Source organism: Salminus brasiliensis, chromosome 4 (genome assembly GCF_030463535.1).
Source record: "Salminus brasiliensis chromosome 4, fSalBra1.hap2, whole genome shotgun sequence".
Taxonomy (NCBI): Eukaryota; Metazoa; Chordata; class Actinopteri; order Characiformes; family Bryconidae; genus Salminus; species Salminus brasiliensis.
The window spans coordinates 12,248,454-12,270,288 of NC_132881.1; the positions used below are offsets into that span (position 1 = coordinate 12,248,454).

Consider the following 21,835-nt stretch of genomic DNA (forward strand, 5'->3'; position numbering starts at 1 on the left):
TGATGATTATCTGCAAGTCTAAGCACACACCAAAGCTCTGCATACTGTTAGTCATAGTCTGACGCCAATAAAAAAAGGGTTGATTTACTCATTGTAGCAGTTACTGATTAAAGATTACCCAAGGAAAAGGCACCGCTGGGATTCGAACCCAGGATCTCCAGTTTACTAGACAGGCGCTATAACCAACTAAGCCACGGCACCCTACCTGACTGATTTTCTATATCAACACAATATAGCTTGAGGCAAACTCAAAAACATTCTCTTGCATACAAACTTTACACAGACAGCAAAAAAAAAAAACTTCCCTGATTAGGAACCTCTGCATTTTCCAGAAACAAATAACATCAACTCTGAAAGCTTGTCTCAATTGCTTAAACCTATCATATACATGTACAGAGTACTAGACCTTGTCACGCAGAATGTACACACAAAACTTAGCATCTTTTGTTTACCCTTCAGGTTCTGTTTAAACATCTTTTAATGGATCAGCAAACATCATTCTGATTCAGAAAAGGCTAAAATCCTACATTTCAAACTGCTTCATCTCACTTTTCACAAATACATGCAGAATCTTCTGCAGCACAAATATGTTCCAATACCCCAACATCAAACAGAATATTTCTGAAAGTTTGAAATTGCTATTAATTAGGTAAAAAGACTAGACCAAATCTTGCAAATAAAAGTACAAAAAGGTAGTAGACAGAGCTATAAAGAAGAGGAAACACTCTCGACTCTGGTGGGACTCGAACCCACAACCTTTGAATTGCTCCAGCTATTTATCTAGAAGTCCAACGCGCTATCCATTGCACCACAGAGCCCAGGTGAAGAAACGGGTTCCTTGGCCAACCTTCCTATAAAATAACAGTAGTGCTGCTAATATTTGAGGCAAATAATAAATTTACTATGCATATGTAAATCCCAGTGGTCTGATGATTATCTGCAAGTCAAAGCACACACCAAAGCTCTGCATACTGTTAGTCATAGTCTGACACCAATAAAAAAGGGGTTGATTTACTCATTGTAGCAGTTACTGATTAAAGATTACCAAAGGAAAAGGCACCGCTGGGATTCCAAGCCAGGATCTCCTGTTTACTAGACAGGCGCTTGTTGTGTTGACTTGTCGTTCAGAGTCAGACATTAACCACACGTGATTATGGAACAGAGAGCTTACTATTTTGTTTATTCTTCCCCTCCTTTCCTCTCTTCTTTCTCTTACCTCAAACAGTCCACTAGTGCTCCCCAGTGTCCTAAATCCGTAACAACGAATTTGTTTAATATATGCAAGCTAGCGCTTCCTTCTCGACTATAGAGTATTTCCTCTCTGCCTCAGAAAGACTGCGAGATGCAAAAGCAACAGTCTGCTCTGCCCCGTTACTGTCCATCTGAGTCAAGACTGCACCTACCCCATAGTCTGAGGCATCTGTTGAAACAATGGTTGACTTACTGGGGTCAAACATCACCAGTGCAGTGCTATGCACAATCAACTGCTTGACTTGCTTAAATGCTGCTTGAGCTGTCTTGTTCCAGTGAAATGAACAATCTTTTCAAAGAAGAGCTCTCATGGGCTCAACGACAGTTGCGTAATTTGGCACAAACTTGCTGTACCATGCACTCAGGCCAAGGAAAGAGCGCAAGGTTGTAGGATCGGAAGGGGACGGTGCATTCAGAATAGCAGCAATGTGAGAGTCATCTGGCAGCAGACCCTCTGGTCCAATCTTTTGACCAAGGAAGCTTAGTGTGGTTTGCCGGAGTTGGCATTTGTTAACATTGAGCTTCAGTCCAGCATCATTGATTTTGCGCAACACCGCATGGCGTCATGCTCCGCCTCTGACGATCCATATGTAATGACGTCATCAAGGTAGCATTGCACCCCCTTCATGCCACTGAGAATCTGCATCATCATCTTTTGGAAAGCTGCTGGGGCTGAACACAGTCCATATGGGACTCTGCAGTACCGGTACAGTCCTTCATGTGTAATGAAAGCAGTGAGCCCCCTACTCTCTTCATGCAGCGTCAGTTGATGGTAAGCAGATTTCAAATCCAGAGTTGAGAACATCACGGCGCCACGCAGTTCTGACAGAATGTCCTCAATCAGTGGCAATGGATGGCTATCCCTAATCACAGCCTTGTTAAGTTCCCTCAGGTCAACACACATGCGTATGCCACCAGTTCTCTTTTTTGGTGACCACAATTGGAGAGACCCATTCAGACGCATCAATTTTCTCAATTATGCCGTGTTTTTCCAGGTCCTTGAGTTCCTCGGAGACAGCATCGCGAACTGAGAGAGGTAAATGTCGGAGGTTCTGTCGTACAGGCTTCACATCAGGCCGGAGCTTCACTTTGTGCACGAAGTTTCTCGCACATCCGAACGTGGCAGGTGACCCACCATCATGTTCAAAGTGAGTAGATGGAGCTTTGGCTTGGTGGAGCGTTGCACAGATTTCCGACGCCTGTGTTAGTAACTGTCCTCCTTTAATCTGCAGCTGGAGAGCAGTAACCAGGTCCATGCCCAGTACAGGTGTCCCTGTCTTCACTATGTAAAAGTCAGTAGAGGCAGTACTACCATTGTGAGTAACGTCAGCTCTAAGACATCCTATCACATTCAGTTTTTCCTTAGAATACGTCACAAGCTGCACTTTTGGATTATGCAGTTTAACTGAGCTAAAATTAGCATTGTAAATACTATTAGGCAGTATAGAAACGCCAGATCCTGTATCAACTAGCAATTTTACATTACATGCAGCAGTAGTATTTGGTAGAGTGATGGTAACAGGGCACATTAGTTAAATTGCATCAACAGTGAAATTATTTTCAACACTTAAAACACACATTTCAGGCACAGTCACTTCATTAACTGGCTTTCGAGAGGACTTGCATACTCTTGAGAAGTGTCCCAATTTTCCACATGACTTGCATTTAGAGTTTGTTGCAGGGCACGACTTGTCATTTGCTTTGTGCTCAGCAGCACCACACCGGTAGCATGACGTAGCACCATCAGTTTTACGAGCAGGTTTTTTTTGGGGTTACGTGCCTTCTTTTGCACTTGCACAGCAGCAACGGGCTTTGTATCAGTCACAGAAATCGCTAACAGCTATAGCGGCTTCAGTACGCCTGGCTACATCCAGAGTTTTATCCAGTGTCAAACCTTCTTCCATTAAAAGTCTTTCACGGATGCGGGAACTGTTTGTTTTCTCTACAATTTGATCCCGAAGCATCTCATCCTCCATAGCTCCAAACTGACATTTTTTTACCAGTTCACGCAATGCTGCGACATAGTGATCAATTGACTCACCTACAGCTTGTGCTCTTTGCCTAAAGCGGTATCTTTCTGCGACAATGTTTAGTTTTGGACTGAAGTGCTTCTCCAAAGCCTTTACTGAGCCCTCATAGTCATCTTTTTCGAGTGGTAAGGTGCTGTAGATTCGGTTACCCTCCGTTCCCAAGCAGTGAATAAGCAAGGCTCTCTTCCTCTCGGCAGGAAACTCGCCTCCCCCGACAGCAAGCAGATAGTTATCGAATAGCATTTTCCAAGTAGCAAATGGAATTGTCGGGTTGCCTGGGCAGTCCAGGAACACAGCAGGAGGTTGCAAGGAGAGCAGAGCCATGTCTGTATCTTCACTCCTTCTCTCGTCGCCACTTTGTTGTGTTGACTTGTCGTTCAGAGTCAGACATTAACCACACACGATTATGGAACAGAGAGCTTACTATTTTGTTTATTCTTCTCCTCCTTTCCTCTCTTCTTTCTCTTACCTCAAACAGTCCACTAGTGCCCGCCAGTGTCCTAAATCCGTAACAACGAATTTGTTTAATATATGCATTAAACACATTGCATATGGACACAACAAAGCTACAGCAGCTTCAAGAAAAATGACATTCACTGGCCTGATGGTGGCGTTACAACAAAGCATTAAGCGTTTTTATTCAATAGCATCTGGTCTGTAGCATCTGTGTCCTACACACAAAATTCATTTTTTTTTTTTTTTTGGGGGGGGGGGGGGGGGTAATTTCTTGATCCTTTCTACTTCAAGAATTTTTTTGCCAATCCTCACACATCTGGTAGCAAAATACCTGCAATATTTATAATTAATAATAATTATAATGAATAATGTCAACTTGTACCTTTTGAACACTTTGACTTTGAACAAGCCCATTTTAACAAAATCTGTTCAGCACATTATTTTGAGGGGGTATGTCAAGTTTGGTGGACATTTGTCACAAGAAAGCGAGGCCAATAGTACATAACTCTTAGAAACCATTCATCCAGTCAACCTGCAATTTTACATGCTGCATCTTTAGCCTATTCTATAATAGTCTGACCAGAGGACTTGATATGTCAATTATTGTGGTTGGTATTAGCCAATCACATTCAAGCATACATTTGACATGCTAAACATTCACCAATCAGGGTGCAACTTAAGGGGATTTATCAATGTAGGCATATTCTATTAACCAGTGAAGTTGCCAGAAATGCCTTACAATAATGCTGTCATATGTTGTTTCCTATATGTTACATTTACAGATACACCATACATAATCGATACCAATGCATGAACTTATTGATCGATACACAGTACCGATCCGATACCATTGTTAAATAAATAAACCGTATACCTCACCATGTGGGAGAGATTTAAAGCATCAGGATTGATGTAAACATTATCTCACTAACTTTGTAAAATAGTTATAAATGTAGTAAATTGCTATTTATTTGTCACTAAAATAAGAAACAATTGTGCAGGACCTTGGCACAGCATTCACCTTACAATGTGTTCATTTATTTATAAGTATTTATAGGACACAGTCACACATGCCAGATTTAGTTCTTTTCAAAGGATACAAAAGTCTTCATATGAGATGTCTATTAACAGAATGTTTTTTTTAGTTGAAAATGCAGTAATTTTGATGATTGGTTATGTGTATTGATTTGTAATGATCATTATCATTGGGCCTGTTGTGCTGGTTCTTTAGGTCTCATTGGGCCTGTTGTGGTTGGAACTTTAAGCCACTTGCCTATTGTCTATTTTCTATATTGGCACAAAAAAAATCCTAAAACTTAGGCCTACTTGAAGCCATAGCTGACACTCGTGTGACTCCAGTGTTGTGACTGCTTATTTTTCATGGTAATTCCTACTCTATCCACTATGTGGCAGTATATTGGAAGTAGGCCAGGTTACAAGCCAAAAGGGAGGGAACTATGAAGCAGCAAGGTGGTTTAGATGTGGCTCACTTCAGGTCTCACTGTAATGAAGATCCTTACTGGTGGAACTACAGGTTCTAACACTCACTGTAAGTTTGCTGTCATTTAATTCTTTCTATATTCAGTCAAGCTTTGTGTATGTTTTATTCATGAGGTTTTGTGCTGTTCTGCTTTTGCAGAAAGCTTTACTTTTGTCTTGTTTTCTGTTTGTTTGTTTCTCTATTTGCAGTCCTTACAACTAACTTGCTCTTCTTATGGACATTGGGATAAACTTTACACACAGAAGACAAATGTATCACTCCTGAATTGACTCTCAGCAACTCAAACCAGGGATTTCCATGGTTCAGACTTTCCTTTCACAAGGAAACACCCAGGATTATAAACTGTTATCAGAAAGAAGGATGTCTGAAATACAAACCACTTTGTGAGAGCTTGGCACAGCATTCACCTTACAATGTATTCATTTATTTATAAGTATTTATAGGAGACAGTCACACATGCCAGATTTAGTTCTTTTCAAAGGATACAAAAGTCTTCATATGAGATGTCTATTAACAGAATGTTTTTTTTTAGTTGAAAATGCAATCATTTTGATGATTGGTTATGTGTATTGATTTGTAATGATCATTATCATTGGGCCTGTTGTGCTGGTTCTTTAGGTATCATTGGGCCTGTTGTGGTTGGAACTTTAAGCCACTTGCCTATTGTCTATTTTCTATATTGGCATTAAAAAAAATCCTAAAACTTGGGCCTACTTAAAGCCATAGCTGACACTCGGTTGACTCCAGTGTTGTGACCTTTTTTTTTAATGGTAATTCCTACTCCATCCACTATGTGGCAGTATATTGGAAGTAGGCCAGGTTACAAGCCAAAAGGGAGGGAACTATGAAACAGCAAGGTGGTTTAGATGTGGCTTCATGAGGTTTTGTGCTGTTGTGCTTTTGCAGAAAGCTTCACTTTTGTCTTGTTTTTTGTTTGTTTGTTTCTCTATTTGCAGTCCTTACAACTAACTTGTTCTTCTTATGGACATTGGGATAGACTTTACACACAGAAGACAAATGTATCACTCCTGAATTGACTCTCAGCAACTCAAACCAGGGATTTCCATGGTTCAGACTTTCCTTTCACAAGGAAACATCCAGGATTATAAACTGTTATCAGAAAGAAAGATGTCTGAAATACCAACTCCTATGTTTTGGATTGGTTCTATGGACTTCAAGTAAGTACCGTTAATAAGAGGGTGAGTACAGACAACATTTTACCCACCTTCAAGCACTAGTGAGCAGTCCACAAGAAATCTGCAGGCTCTCTTAAGTACTTGTTTTGTAAATTGTGATCTGGCTATTCTAAGGGTAGTAGTATATTTCAGATGTCTCTCTACACTACAGCTGATTTTGGATTTACATGCTTTATGGATGTTTAACTGGAACAATATTACATTAAAAATGGTTAAAATAGGCATATTGTACCACAGTGTCACAGTAGTGATTTATTTATTATGAAAATGCGCTACATGCGTGTTTAGAACCTCTAAAGTGATAAAAAAAAACTGTTTGTTGAAGAAGTTAAGGTTTGTCATTGATTTTAATTTCTTCTCTGTTCTTCAGTAGGTTTGTTTGTCTTTATAAGGAACACCAGCAGCTCTTTATCTCTGAGAGTTTTTGATTTCTGCATTTGTTTTGTCTTTTAGCATCAACAGCACCTGTTGCAGGAATTCTGGTTATTCTGATTAAATATCCTTGTCCAATTGGAAAGACTGGAAATGTTGAGGAAATATAATGAGTGTAGTTTCTCTGTTCTCCATCGTTTTTTTTAAAGTCATGTTTGAGGTTTTAGGGGATTTGTTTGTGAGTGAGAGGAGGGGCAAAGTGAATATCTAATGATCCAATATCAAACTAAGTTGACTGAGCTTTCCAAACTCAAGGTTCTCAAACTCAAATGTGCTTGGATTTTAAGTGACTGTGTTTTTTTAGCTCATTAGTAAGACAGCCCGATTAATTTCTGTGAAGTTTAATTTACTAGTGTTTGCAAATGCAGCTTCTCCTAGTCTGAGAAATATGTGGAAATAGTACCACCAGTTAAAGTGATGAAATTGGGTATGACGTCCAGTCCTCTATCACAGAGAAAGGCTTCACCTCTGCTGCCTGGAATCTGTTGTGCTCTCCGGAAACACTGTGAAGGTGCTACACCAAGACCTTACCCAGTCACACCAGTCAGGTAAGTGATGGTTTACTTTATTCAAATCTTTATTCAGTCAAATGATTTTTAGTTGCTGGACCAGGGATAATGAAAAAATCAGCTGATCTAAATAAAAATAGTTTATTTCTAGTGTCTTTTGGACCTAAAAGGAGAACTTCTGTTTTGTTACTGTTAAGAAGAAAGAAGTTATGTGACATCCAGAGTTTTATATCCTTTACACAGTCCTCCATTTTCTTCAATCTAAATTTATCAACATGTTGGGCTGATATATAGAGGTGTGTGTCATCTGCAATGGCAATGGAAATTATTGCCCAGTGGTACATGTATAATGTAAATAATAGCAGTCCTAAAATAGAGTATTGTGGAACACCATATCTTACTTGTGTAATTTGATGATAAATCTTTTATCTTTATAAACTGATAGTGTTCAGTTAGATATGATTTAAACCATGGTAGGGCTGTTCCTGTGATTCCAACCATTTTCTCTAATCTTTCTAGTAGAATAGTGTGAACTATTGTATCAAAGGCTGCACTGCGGTCTAGTAGGGCTAATAAAGAATACGTAGCCTTGATCAGAGGCAAGAAAGAGATCTTTGTAATCTTCACTAGGGCTGTCTCTGTGCTACGATGGGGTCTGAATCCAGATAGGAATTTCTTATTCATGGATGGACTAGGAGATTTGGTTTCTTAATTAAAGGTTTCATGACTGCTAATTTAAGGGTTTTGGGTACATGCCCTAAGCTAAGGGATGAATTTACTATTGTTAAAAGAGGTCTGATTATAATTGGGAGTATTTCGTATAGTATTTTAGAGGGAATTGGGTCAAGTGTACAGGTTGTGAAATTTGCTGAGGAAATCTTTTTCTAAATCTGGCTGTGGAAGTGGGTAGAAGGCTTCCAGTAGGCAATTTTGATTTAAGGTCAAATGTTTGATTTAATAAGGAGTGTTGGAGTTGTTGTTTAATGCTTTCTATTTTATTATTAAAAAAATTAAAAACACTACTGGTTAAAGAAGCTGGAATCTTGGGACACTTGGGTCGTCCGCCATTTTCGCTCTAGTTTCTGCGCTGTTTGTTTTAAGGTACGAGTTTGATCACTGTACCACTGTGCGAGCAGAGCCACTTTGTCTAAGGTTAATTGAAGGGTATTTTATAGACCGTTTGTTAATCTATCTAGCTATGTTTAATCTGACGGAGTGTAAGCTAAGGTTGATAGGTCTGGGAGGTTTTCAGTAAACTGTACAGCGGTCATTGGGTTATTGCATGCTTTAGAAAGTGGCAAGGGGCCAAATTAACATTTTGCTTAAGATGTAGCTCATAGGGGATTAAATAATGGTCTGATGTTACTAAGCTTGAGGTAGAATATTTAGATTATCATCGCTAACACCCAGGCTCAGGACTAAATCTAGGGTATGATTACAGTAATGTGTGGATCCAGTTACAGTTATCTAAGATTGATGCAAGGGCCTTTTTTAATGGATCGTCTGCTTTTTCAAAATTAATATTAAAGTCTCCTACTATTATAACTTTGTTGCTGCACACTGCAGAGTCTGCAGCAAAATCAGTGTGGTGCTGGAGGACTACAAATAATAGTTAGTGTGAATGCATTTTTATTTGTGGCTGGATTTGATATATTAATGTAGAGAATCTTAAACAAAGTGAATTTGATACAGTGTTTTTGAATATAAGTGTTTTCTGTTAGATTACGCATACTCCACCTCCTCTGCCTGATAATCTAGGGCTATGTACATATTTATAACCTGCGGGGGTGGCTTCATTTAGTGCTAAATATTGATCAGGTCTAATACAGGTTTCAGACATCTTATTTCTGATCACTTCATTTCATTTACAATGACTGCTTTCAGAGTTAATGATCTAATTTTAAGTAGACCGAGCTTTAGGTCTAAGATGGTGCGGTTATCATTTGAATGCGAACATTTAACACAAATTAAATTAATAAAACAAGCTGATTTAAATGTTCTGTGTTTGGGTTTAATTTGGGGCACAGACACAGTCTCAATGCGATGAAACCTGGGTGACCCCTCAAAGCAGCTCACAGAGTTAGCCTGTCTGTCTGCGGCCTGGTGTGTGTTTGTGGGGTTTGTTTGTTTGTTTGTTTGTTTGTTTGTTTGTTTGTTTGTTTGTTTGTTTTTGTTTTGTTTTTGTTTTTTTTTGGCTCGACAACCCATGTCACTTTGGTGAAGTGTTATAATGTAATGAGTGTTATCTTGTATGATTTTTATTCTTTCAAATGCAACATCTTTGTCTTAGAAATATGTAGAAATGGTACCACCCGGGAAAGTGGTGAGATTGGGTATGGGCGTTAGATTTACGCAGCCATGTTAACTGAGTTTAGTAAGAATCTGTGGGTTGCATTCCTGTCTGTCCCTCTACAATGCTCTTTTCTATCCGTCCATCCACAACGCTCTTTCTGTCTATCCCAGTCTTTACTTGCCTATCTGCTTGCTACTCCTAGTCATTTCTTTTTTGTAATTTAACACAGTAAACAAAAGCTCATGTGGTACAGATATACATACTGATACACATTGTACCAACACCAATCCTTCAATAATAATTATAAAGTGAAATAATAAGGTATACAAACATCTCTTAGTTTAAGTCTTATAATCATGCTGTTAGTTAGAAGTGAGATGATCCATGAAATAATCCCAAATCCCCAGTTCCACAGGCCCTTTGCCCCTCATTCTAGCTAACATAACCTCATGTGATGTGGTCTCACTCATTAGGATTTCCCACTCTTGGAGTGTAGGACATGTGGGTGGTTTCCAGTGTCTTAATATAACTCTGATGGCTGAGGTTATCCCCAGCATCAAAACTGAATATACGCCTTTTGTTAGAGTTGGGGTTTCTGTTTTATCTCCCAAGAGACATAAGTGGGGAGACACTGGCAGGGCTACTCCCGCCCATGTGTCCAACAATTCCAACACACTGTGCCAAAATGGTTTAACTATGTGGCATTCCCATATTTTTTTACACCTCCAACATAAACTACTATTTGTTAGTCCTATTTTAAAGAGCCTCCAATGTGTCCAATAATACCAGTGCAGAATTTTATATTGTATAAATTTCCCTTTAACTAAATTTGCCATTTTGTGAGTTGGAGATTGATAAAAGTTGGAGATTGCCCTTCCTCCTCTGCTAGTCGCCCCTGCATGCCGTTTTTCATTTATTCTGTAGTGTCCTTAATCATTGACACATCATAAGCAACTGTTTGCAGCGACAAGCTCATTCTACTCACTTCGGCAAGGATGTGTTCCAAATTAGCATTCTGTCCCATTTCAGGCTAGCATCACCTGGTTCGGTAGCAGCTGCCCCTTCCCTCATGAAGGCTTAAAATATTTTGAAGATAAAGACGTTCTTATGGATGAATGGTTTCGAACAGTAGAAAGTTTGATAATGAAATACTGTGTTTACTTTCAAGGAATATGGTGGCCATGGAGAGGCACTGGGAGCATCTGCGTGACCAGGGCCAGCCCAAGACTTTATGGGGCCCTAAGCAGATTTTCATTTGGGCCCCCATACCACTACCTTAGCACCAGATGCTTCAGCATTCCGTATGCTGCACTGTGTGTATTGTACCCATTAGCATTATTTGTAATTAGCTTACATCGTACACAAAAATGTTCTAATTAATTTTTACTTTTAAATACAGAGTGATGTATACATGTTCAGTATCATTAGCAGACAAGACACTGCATTTACAGTAAACAAGTTAATGAGATTTTTCTTAATTTTTTCTTCAACAGATGTAGAAAAGTGTGAGAAAGGCACCTATTATTGACAGGTCCCCTAACTCTGACCACCTCTGCATATTGCGCAATTTCCTTTTTCTCCCTGGGCCAAAAGAAAGTGGAAGGCCTAAGGTGGGCTGATGTATATTTATTTTTTTCTTTGAGCGATTTGCTGAGAGAGATATTGTTCAACGCTGAAGCAACTGGGTCTTTATCAACTTTGTCTATGGCTCTGCATGCTCCAGCAGAGAGGGCAACTACTCCAGACAGTGTTCTCATTGTTGGAGATTTTATTGTAAGACCCTATTAAATATCGGGGCCCAAAAAGTAATGCTGCGGTACCTGTGGCCTGGAAGACCTCTAGTACACTAAATTCCAGACACCATTTGGAAGAAAACAGACGCCAGGATCGAGGAAGCAAGCCATTCAGCTGACTCTTCACGCTCCACTGCTGACTGCAGGTTTGACGTTCTGTCCTCTGCCACCGAGAAAGGCTACACCTGTGCTGCCTGAGATCTGTCAGGTAAGTGATGATTTACTATATTCAAACCATTTGTTCTTCCCTTTCTCTGCTTGTATTAAAAACGTAATATTAGTATCACTTGCTCACATTTCAAACAAACCCTGTAGTATTGAGCATATATTGAGAACAGAAAATTGGTTTTAACAATCTTAGGGGAAAAAAAGGAAACCTACGTATCAATTCTTACCAGTACCAGTAACTTCCACAAATAAATTTAAATTTAGACTGTTAAATATACAACGTAAGTCAGGTATGCCGGACAGATTCTCAACCCCAGATCCCTACTACCTTAACCAGTAATATTTTTATAATAAAATTTTAATAATAATATAGAAAACATTTGACAGCCATTTTGCTATTAAGGAGTGTTGGATTTGTTGTCACCTGGTGTAGCTGATTTAGAACATGAGTTAAAATGTTAGTTGTAGAACAAAGGCTGGAAGTCTTCTACTCCCACAGCCAGAACTAACAAAAAACCTCAGTAAATTTTACAACCTGTACACTCGACCCGATTCCCTTTAAAATACTGACCGAATTACTCCCAATTATAATAAGACCTCTTTTAACAATAGTAAATTCATAGCCTTTGACACTATAGATAACACTATTCTCTTTGAAAGATTAGAGAACATGGTTGGAATCACAGAAACAGCCCTATTGTGGTTCAAATCATATCTAAACGAACCCTATCAGTCCGTATTTCTAAATTACACAGATGTCCAATATGGAGTTCCTCAATGCTCTATTTAAGGGCATCTATTATTTACATTATAGATGTTACCACAGGGCAGTTATAAGCAGAAAGGATGTTAACTTACAGATGCAGATGACCCTGCTCTATATATCAGCCAAACCTGATAGTAACTCTAGATTAAAGAAAATTGAGGACTGTGTGAAGGATGTACTCTGGATGCCACATGACTTCGTTCTCCTTAACAGTAACAAAACATAGGTTCTCTTTTTAGGTCCAAAAGACACTAGAAGTAAACTCAGACTAAATGTTACACTTGGCTGTTTTTTTGCATTATTCTGGTCCAGCAGCTACAAATCTTGGTGTCTTATTTAATTCAGATCTATCATTTCAGCAACATATAGCTAAATAACTAGGACAGCCTACATTGCCAAACTAAGAAATTCCTTTTCTACAGGATGCAGAAAAGCTAGTACACACTTAACCTCACGGTTAGATTATTGCAACACACTTTTATCAGGCTGTTCCAGCAGGTACCTCAATAAACTTTGTCGTGGTTCTTTTACTTATTCTTCGGAGGACTTCTTTTGAAAGGAGACTCGTGACCACCGTCTTTCAATTGTAACAATGAAACATTTTATTCCAATCAAAAGTACAGTGTGGAGGGAGTCTGCCAATTCTGGGTAACCCTTCTTCTCTCTCTCCCAGACAAAGGAATACCTTATGTTTTATACCCTACTATACGTCATATGTTGTTGGACTGTTCTCATATGCAGGATGTCTGCATTTCATCCATAAGGAATCATCATTAGCCCCCACCATTACTTACATGGTCTACGTGCTGCAGACACAGCTGGACCCCTTAACATCTCTTACGTTATGTTTGTTCAGTTCATGTACAGTTTCTCACATAAGGTCTGGGAACGGAACCCACTCTCCTTTCCAAGTATACCCCATCGGCCTCACTATATTCAGTTTCCATACCTGTATTGACTTTTTTTTGTGTTACAGGTTCTCAGGAACCCCATCAACCCAACAAATGTATTTTCATCACCAACTGTGTGGCTCACTGTCTGAACGGTGTGTTCTGCAACTCTGTAACATGTAAGTGATCATTCAGTTTCTATTGATGCATTGACTTTATTGTCTTACAGGCTTTCTGGACCCCAAGACCCCACCCCCCTCCTCCATCCTAATGGTGGATCCAGCCGAGAAGGGTCTGTGCATCTGCAACTGTGTGTGGTTCGCTGTCCATCATTCTGCAACTCTGTAACTGGTAAGTGATCGTTCAGTTTGTATACATGTATTGCCTTTTTTTGTCTTACACGCTTTCAGGACCAATGGCTCCCCCCCTTCCTGATGGTGTATACAGCCAACAATGGTCTGTCCATTGCTACGGTGTGTGGCTCGCTATCTATCTGTCTGCAAGTGTGTAACAGGTAGGTGATCATTCAGTTTCTATACATGTATTTTTTTTGTCTTACAGGTTTTTCGGACTGCATGTACCAAGGGTCTGTGCATCTGCAACTGTGTGTGACTCACTACTATCTTTCTGCAAGTGTGTGACAGGTTGGTGATTATTCAGTTTCTATACATGTATTGACTTTCTTTTTTTGTCTTACAGGTTTTTCGGATCGAATGACCCTCTCCCTTCCTAATGGTAGATCTGTCCTTTAAATGTCTGTGCATCTGCAACTGTGTGTGACTCGCTACTCTCTGTCAGCAAGTGTGTAACAGGTAGGTGATAATTCAGTTTCTATACATGTATTGACTTTCTTTTTTTTGTCTTACAGGTTTTTCGGACCGCATGAACCAAGGGTCTGTGCATCTGCAACTGTGTGTGACTCGCTACTATCTGTCTGCAAGTGTGTAACAGGTAGGTGATCATTCAGTTTCTATACATCTATTGACTTTCTTTTTTTGTCTGACAGGTTTTTCGGACCGCATGAACCAAGGGTCTGTGCATCTGCAACTTAGTGTGACTCGCTACTATCTGTCTGCAAGTGTGTAACAGGTAGGTGATCATTCAGCTTCTATACATGTATTGACTTTCTTTTTTTGTCTTACAGGTTTTTCGGACCGCATGAACCAAGGGTCTTTCCATTGTGTGGCTCGCTATCAATCTGTCTGCAAGTGTGTAACAGGTAGGTGATCATTCAGTTTCTATACATGTATTGACTTTCTTTTTTGGTTTACAGGTTTTTCGGACCACATGAACCAAGGGTCTGTGCATCTGCAACTGTGTGTGACCCGCTAATATCTGTCTGCAAGTGTGTAACAGGTAGGTGATCAGTCAGTTTCTATACATGTATTGTCTTTCTTTTTTTATCTTACAGGTTTTTCGGACCGCATAAACCAAGGGTCTTTCCATTGCCACTGTGTGTGTGGCACGCTATCAATCTGTCTGCAAGTGTGTAAGAGGTAGGTGATCATTCAGCTTCTATACATGTATTGACTTTCTTTTTTTGTCTTACAGATTTTTCGGACCTCATGAACCAAGGGTCTGTGCATCTGCAACTGTGTGTGACCCGCTAATATCTGTCTGCAACTGTGTAACAGGTAGGTGATCATTCAGCTTCTATACATGTATTGACTTTCTTTTTTTGTCTTACAGGTTTTTCGGACCGCATGAACCAAGGGTCTTTCCATTGTGTGGCTCGCTATCAATCTGTCTGCAAGTGTGTAACAGGTAGGTGATCATTCAGTTTCTATACATGTATTGACTTTCTTTTTTTTGTCTTACAGGTTTTTCAGCCCGCATGAACCAAGGGTCTTTCCATTGCCACTGTGTGTGTGGCGCGCTATCAATCTGTCTGCAAGTGTGTAACAGGTAGGTGATCATTCAGCTTCTATACATGTATTGACTTTCTTTTTTTGTCTTACAGGTTTTTCGGACCGCATGAACCAAGGGTCTTTCCATTGTGTGGCTCGCTATCAATCTGTCTGCAAGTGTGTAACAGGTAGGTGATCATTCAGTTTCTATACATGTATTGACTTTTTTTTTTGGTTTACAGGTTTTTCGGACCACATGAACCAAGGGTCTGTGCATCTGCAACTGTGTGTGACCCGCTAATATCTGTCTGCAAGTGTGTAACAGGTAGGTGATCAGTCAGTTTCTATACATGTATTGTCTTTCTTTTTTGTCTTACAGGTTTTTCGGACTACATGATCCAAGCGTCTGTGCATCTGCAACTGTGTGTGACTCGCTACTCTCTGTCTGCAAGTGTGTAACAGGTAGGTGATCATTCAGTTTCTATACAAGTTTTTACCCTCTTTCTTTGTCTTAAAGGTCTTTCGGACCACATGAACCAAGGGTCTGTGCATCTGCAACTGTGTGTGACTCGCTACTATCTGTCTGCAAGTGTGTAACGGGTAGGTGATCAGTCAGTTTCTATACATGTATTGTCTTTCTTTTTTTATCTTAGAGGTTTTTCGGACCGCATAAACCAAGGGTCTTTCCATTGCCACTGTGTGTGTGGCACGCTATCAATCTGTCTGCAAGTGTGTAACAGGTAGGTGATCATTCAGTTTCTATACATGTATTGACTTTCTTTTTTTTGTCTTACAGATTTTTCGGACCTCATGAACCAAGGGTCTGTACATCTGCAACTGTGTGACTCGCTACTATCTGTATGCAAGTGTGTTACAGGTTCGTGATCATTCTGTTTCTATACATGTATTGACTTTCTTTTTTTGTCTTACAGGTTTTTCGGACCACATGTACCAAGGGTCTGTGCATCTGCAACTGTGTGTGACTCGCTAATATCTGTCTGCAAGTGTGTAACAGGTAAGTGATCATTCAGTTTCTATACATGTATTGACTTTCTTCTTTTTCTCTTACAGGTTTTTCGGACCGCATGAACCAAGGGTCTCTGCATCTGCAACTGTGTTTGACTCGCTACTATCTGTCTGCAAGTGTGTAACAGGTAGGTGATCATTCAGTTTCTATACATGTATTGACTTTCTTTTTTGTTTTACAGGTTTTTCGGACCAAATGAACCAACGGTCTGTGCATCTGCAACTGTGTGTGACCCGCTAATATCTGTCTGCAAGTGTGTAACAGGTAGGTGATCAGTCAGTTTCTATACATGTATTGTCTTTCTTTTTTTATCTTACAGGTTTTTCGGACCGCATGAACCAAGGGTCTTTCCATTGTGTGGCTCGCTATCAATCTGTCTGCAAGTGTGTAACAGGTAGGTGATCAGTCAGTTTCTATACATGTATTGACTTTCTTTTTTTGTCTTACAGGTTTTTCGGACCACATGAACCAAGGGTCTTTGAATTTCCACTGTGTGTGTGGCTCGCTATCAATCTGGCTGCAAGTGTGTAACAGGTAGGTGATCATTCAGTTTCTATACATGTTTTGACTTTCTTTTTTTTCCTACAGATTTTTCGGACCGCATGAACTAAGGGTCTTTGCATCTGCAACTGTGTGTGACTCGCTACTATCTTTCTGCAAGTGTGTAACAGGTTGGTGATCATTCAGTTTCTATACATGTTTTGACTTTCTTTTTTTGTCATATAGGTTTTTCGGACCACATGAACCAAGGGTCTGTATATCTGCAACTGTGTGACTCGCTACTATCTGTATGCAAGTGTGTTACAGGTTCGTGATCATTCTGTTTCTATACATGTATTGGTTTTCTTTTTTTGTCTTACAGGTTTTTCGGACCACATGTACCAAGGGTCTGTGCATCTGCAACTGTGTGTGACCCGCTAATATCTGTCTGCAAGTGTGTAACAGGTAGGTGATCAGTCAGTTTCTATACATGTATTGTCTTTCTTTTTTTATCTTACAGGTTTTTCGGACCGCATAAACCAAGGGTCTTTCCATTGCCACTGTGTGTGTGGCACGCTATCAATCTGTCTGCAAGTGTGTAAGAGGTAGGTGATCATTCAGCTTCTATACATGTATTGACTTTCTTTTTTTGTCTTACAGATTTTTCGGACCTCATGAACCAAGGGTCTGTGCATCTGCAACTGTGTGTGACCCGCTAATATCTGTCTGCAACTGTGTAACAGGTAGGTGATCATTCAGCTTCTATACATGTATTGACTTTCTTTTTTTGTCTTACAGGTTTTTCGGACCGCATGAACCAAGGGTCTTTCCATTGTGTGGCTCGCTATCAATCTGTCTGCAAGTGTGTAACAGGTAGGTGATCATTCAGTTTCTATACATGTATTGACTTTCTTTTTTTTGTCTTACAGGTTTTTCAGCCCGCATGAACCAAGGGTCTTTCCATTGCCACTGTGTGTGTGGCGCGCTATCAATCTGGCTGCAAGTGTGTAACAGGTAGGTGATCATTCAGCTTCTATACATGTATTGACTTTCTTTTTTTGTCTTACAGGTTTTTCGGACCTCATGAACCAAGGGTCTGTGCATCTCCAACTGTGTGTGACTCGCTACTATCTGTCTGCAAGTGTGTAACAGGTAGGTGATCATTCAGTTTCTATACATGTATTGACTTTCTTTTTTGTTTTACAGGTTTTTCGGACCAAATGAACCAAGGGTCTGTGCATCTTCAACTGTGTGTGACCCGCTAATATCTGTCTGCAAGTGTGTAACAGGTAGGTGATCAGTCAGTTTCTATACATGTATTGACTTTCTTTTTTTGTCTTACAGGTTTTTCGGACCGCATGAACCAAGGGTCTTTCCATTGTGTGGCTCGCTATCAATCTGTCTGCAAGTGTGTAACAGGTAGGTGATCATTCAGTTTCTATACATGTATTGACTTTTTTTTATGGTTTACAGGTTTTTCGGACCACATGAACCAAGGGTCTGTGCATCTGCAACTGTGTGTGACCCGCTAATATCTGTCTGCAAGTGTGTAACAGGTAGGTGATCAGTCAGTTTCTATACATGTATTGTCTTTCTTTTTTGTCTTACAGGTTTTTCGGACTACATGATCCAAGCGTCTGTGCATCTGCAACTGTGTGTGACTCGCTACTCTCTGTCTGCAAGTGTGTAACAGGTAGGTGATCATTCAGTTTCTATACAAGTTTTTACCCTCTTTCTTTGTCTTAAAGGTCTTTCGGACCACATGAACCAAGGGTCTGTGCATCTGCAACTGTGTGTGACTCGCTACTATCTGTCTGCAAGTGTGTAACGGGTAGGTGATCAGTCAGTTTCTATACATGTATTGTCTTTCTTTTTTTATCTTACAGGTTTTTCGGACCGCATAAACCAAGGGTCTTTCCATTGCCACTGTGTGTGTGGCACGCTATCAATCTGTCTGCAAGTGTGTAACAGGTAGGTGATCATTCAGTTTCTATACATGTATTGACTTTCTTTTTTTTGTCTTACAGATTTTTCGGACCTCATGAACCAAGGGTCTGTATATCTGCAACTGTTTGACTCGCTACTATCTGTATGCAAGTGTGTTACAGGTTCGTGATCATTCAGTTTCTATACATGTATTGACTTTCTTCTTTTTCTCTTACAGGTTTTTCGGACCGCATGAACCAAGGGTCTCTGCATCTGCAACTGTGTTTGACTCGCTACTATCTGTCTGCAAGTGTGTAACAGGTAGGTGATCATTCAGTTTCTATACATGTATTGACTTTCTTTTTTGTTTTACAGGTTTTTCGGACCAAATGAACCAACGGTCTGTGCATCTGCAACTGTGTGTGACCCGCTAATATCTGTCTGCAAGTGTGTAACAGGTAGGTGATCAGTCAGTTTCTATACATGTATTGTCTTTCTTTTTTTATCTTACAGGTTTTTCGGACCGCATGAACCAAGGGTCTTTCCATTGTGTGGCTCGCTATCAATCTGTCTGCAAGTGTGTAACAGGTAGGTGATCAGTCAGTTTCTATACATGTATTGACTTTCTTTTTTTGTCTTACAGGTTTTTCGGACCACATGAACCAAGGGTCTTTGAATTTCCACTGTGTGTGTGGCTCGCTATCAATCTGGCTGCAAGTGTGTAACAGGTAGGTGATCATTCAGTTTCTATACATGTTTTGACTTTCTTTTTTTTCCTACAGATTTTTCGGACCGCATGAACTAAGGGTCTTTGCATCTGCAACTGTGTGTGACTCGCTACTATCTTTCTGCAAGTGTGTAACAGGTTGGTGATCATTCAGTTTCTATACATGTTTTGACTTTCTTTTTTTGTCATATAGGTTTTTCGGACCACATGAACCAAGGGTCTGTATATCTGCAACTGTGTGACTCGCTACTATCTGTATGCAAGTGTGTTACAGGTTCGTGATCATTCTGTTTCTATACATGTATTGACTTTCTTTTTTTGTCTTACAGGTTTTTCGGACCACATGTACCAAGGGTCTGTGCATCTGCAACTGTGTGTGACTCGCTAATATCTGTCTGCAAGTGTGTAACAGGTAAGTGATCATTCAGTTTCTATACATGTATTGACTTTCTTCTTTTTCTCTTACAGGTTTTTCGGACCGCATGAACCAAGGGTCTCTGCATCTGCAACTGTGTTTGACTCGCTACTATCTGTCTGCAAGTGTGTAACAGGTAGGTGATCATTCAGTTTCTATACATTTATTGACTTTTCTTTTTGTCTTACAGATTTTTCGGACCGCATGAACTAAGGGTCTTTGCATCTGCAACTGTGTGTGACTCGCTACTATCTTTCTGCAAGTGTGTAACAGGTTGGTGATCATTCAGTTTCTATACATGTTTTGACTTTCTTTTTTTGTCATATAGGTTTTTCGGACCACATGAACCAAGGGTCTGTATATCTGCAACTGTGTGCCTCGCTACTATCTGTATGCAAGTGTGTTACAGGTACGTGATCATTCTGTTTCTATACATGTATTGACTTTCTTTTTTTGTCTTACAGGTTTTTCGGACCGCATGAACCAAGGGTCTCTGCATCTGCAACTGTGTTTGACTCGCTACTATCTGTCTGCAAGTGTGTAACAGGTAAGTGATCATTCAGTTTCTATACATGTATTGACTTTCTTTTTTTGTCTTACAGGTTTTTCGGACCGCATGAACCAAGGGTCTTTCCATTGCCACTGTGTTTGTGGTGCGCAATCAATCTTTCTGCAAGTGTGTAACAGGTAGGTGATCATTCAGTTTCTATACATGTATTGACTTTCTTTTTTTGTCTTATAGGTTTTTCGGACCACATGAACCAAGGGTCTGTATATCTGCAACTTTGTGTGACTCGCTACCATCTGTCTGCAGTAGTGTAACAGATAAGTGATCATTCAGTTTCTATACATGTATTGACTTTCTTTTTTTGTCTTACAGGTTTTTCGGACCGCATGAACCAAGGGTCATTGCCACTGTGTGTGTGGTGCGCTATCAATCTTTCTGCAAGTGTGTAACAGGTAGGTGATCATTCAGTTTCTATACATGTATTGACTTTCTTTGTTTGTCTTATAGGTTTTTTAGACCACATAAACCAAGGGTCTGTATATCTGCAACTGTGTGTGACTCGTTACCATCTGTCTTCAAGTGTGTAACAGATAAGTGATCATTCAGTTTCTATACATGTATTGACTTTCTTTTTTTTGTCTTAAAGGTCTTTCGTACCGCATGAACCAAGGGTCTGTGCATCTGCAACTGTGTTTGACTCGCTACTATCTGTCTGCAAGTGTGTAACAGGTAAGTGATCATTCAGTTTCTATACATGTATTGACTTTCTTTTTTTGTCTTACAGGTTTTTCGGACCGCATGAACCGAGGGTCTTTCGTGTGCCACTGTGTGTGTGGCTCGCTATCTATCTGTCTGCAAGTGTGTAACAGATAAGTGATCATTCAGTTTATATACATGTATTGACTTTCTTTTTTTTGTCTTAAAGGTCATTCGGACCGCATGAACCAAGGGTCTGTGCATCTGCAACTGTGTTTGACTCGCTACTATCTGTCTGCAAGTGTGTAACAGGTAAGTGATCATTCAGTTTCTATACATGTATTGACTCTCTTTTTTTGTCTTACAGATTTTTCGGACCGCATGAACTAAGGGTCTGTGCATCTTCAACTGTGTGTGACTCGCTACTATCTGTCTGCAAGTGTGTAACAGGTAGGTGATCATTCAGTTTCTATACATGTATTGACTTTCTTTTTCTGTCTTACAGATTTTTTGGACCACATGAACCAAGGGTCTGTGCATCTGCAACTGTGTGTGACTCGCTAATTTCTGTCTGAAAGTGTGTAACAGGTAAGTGATCATTCAGTTTCTATACATGTATTGACTTTCTTCTTTTTGTCTTACAGGTTTTTCGGACCGCATGAACCGAGGGTCTCTGCATCTGCAACTGTGTTTGACTCGCTACTATCTGTCTGCAAGTGTGTAACAGGTAGGTGATCATTCAGTTTCTATACGTGTATTTACTTTCTTTTTTTGTCTTACAGGTTTTTCGGACCGCATGAACCAAGGGTCTTTCCATTGCCACTGTGTGTGTGGCTCGCTATCAATCTGTCTGCAAGTGTGTAACAGGTAGGTGATCATTCAGTTTCTATACATGTTTCGACTTTGTTTTTTTGTTTTACAGGT

General features: G+C 39.9%; 1 non-coding gene across 1 annotated transcript; it reads right to left on the bottom strand.

The window, feature by feature from the left end:
• Positions 1-728: 728 nt before the first annotated feature.
• Positions 729-818, bottom strand: trnar-ucu (transfer RNA arginine (anticodon UCU)). The gene is given in 2 exon segments: positions 729-764; positions 782-818. It is a non-coding gene; the product is annotated as a tRNA-Arg (tRNA).
• Between the last annotated feature and the right edge of the window lie 21,017 nt (positions 819-21,835).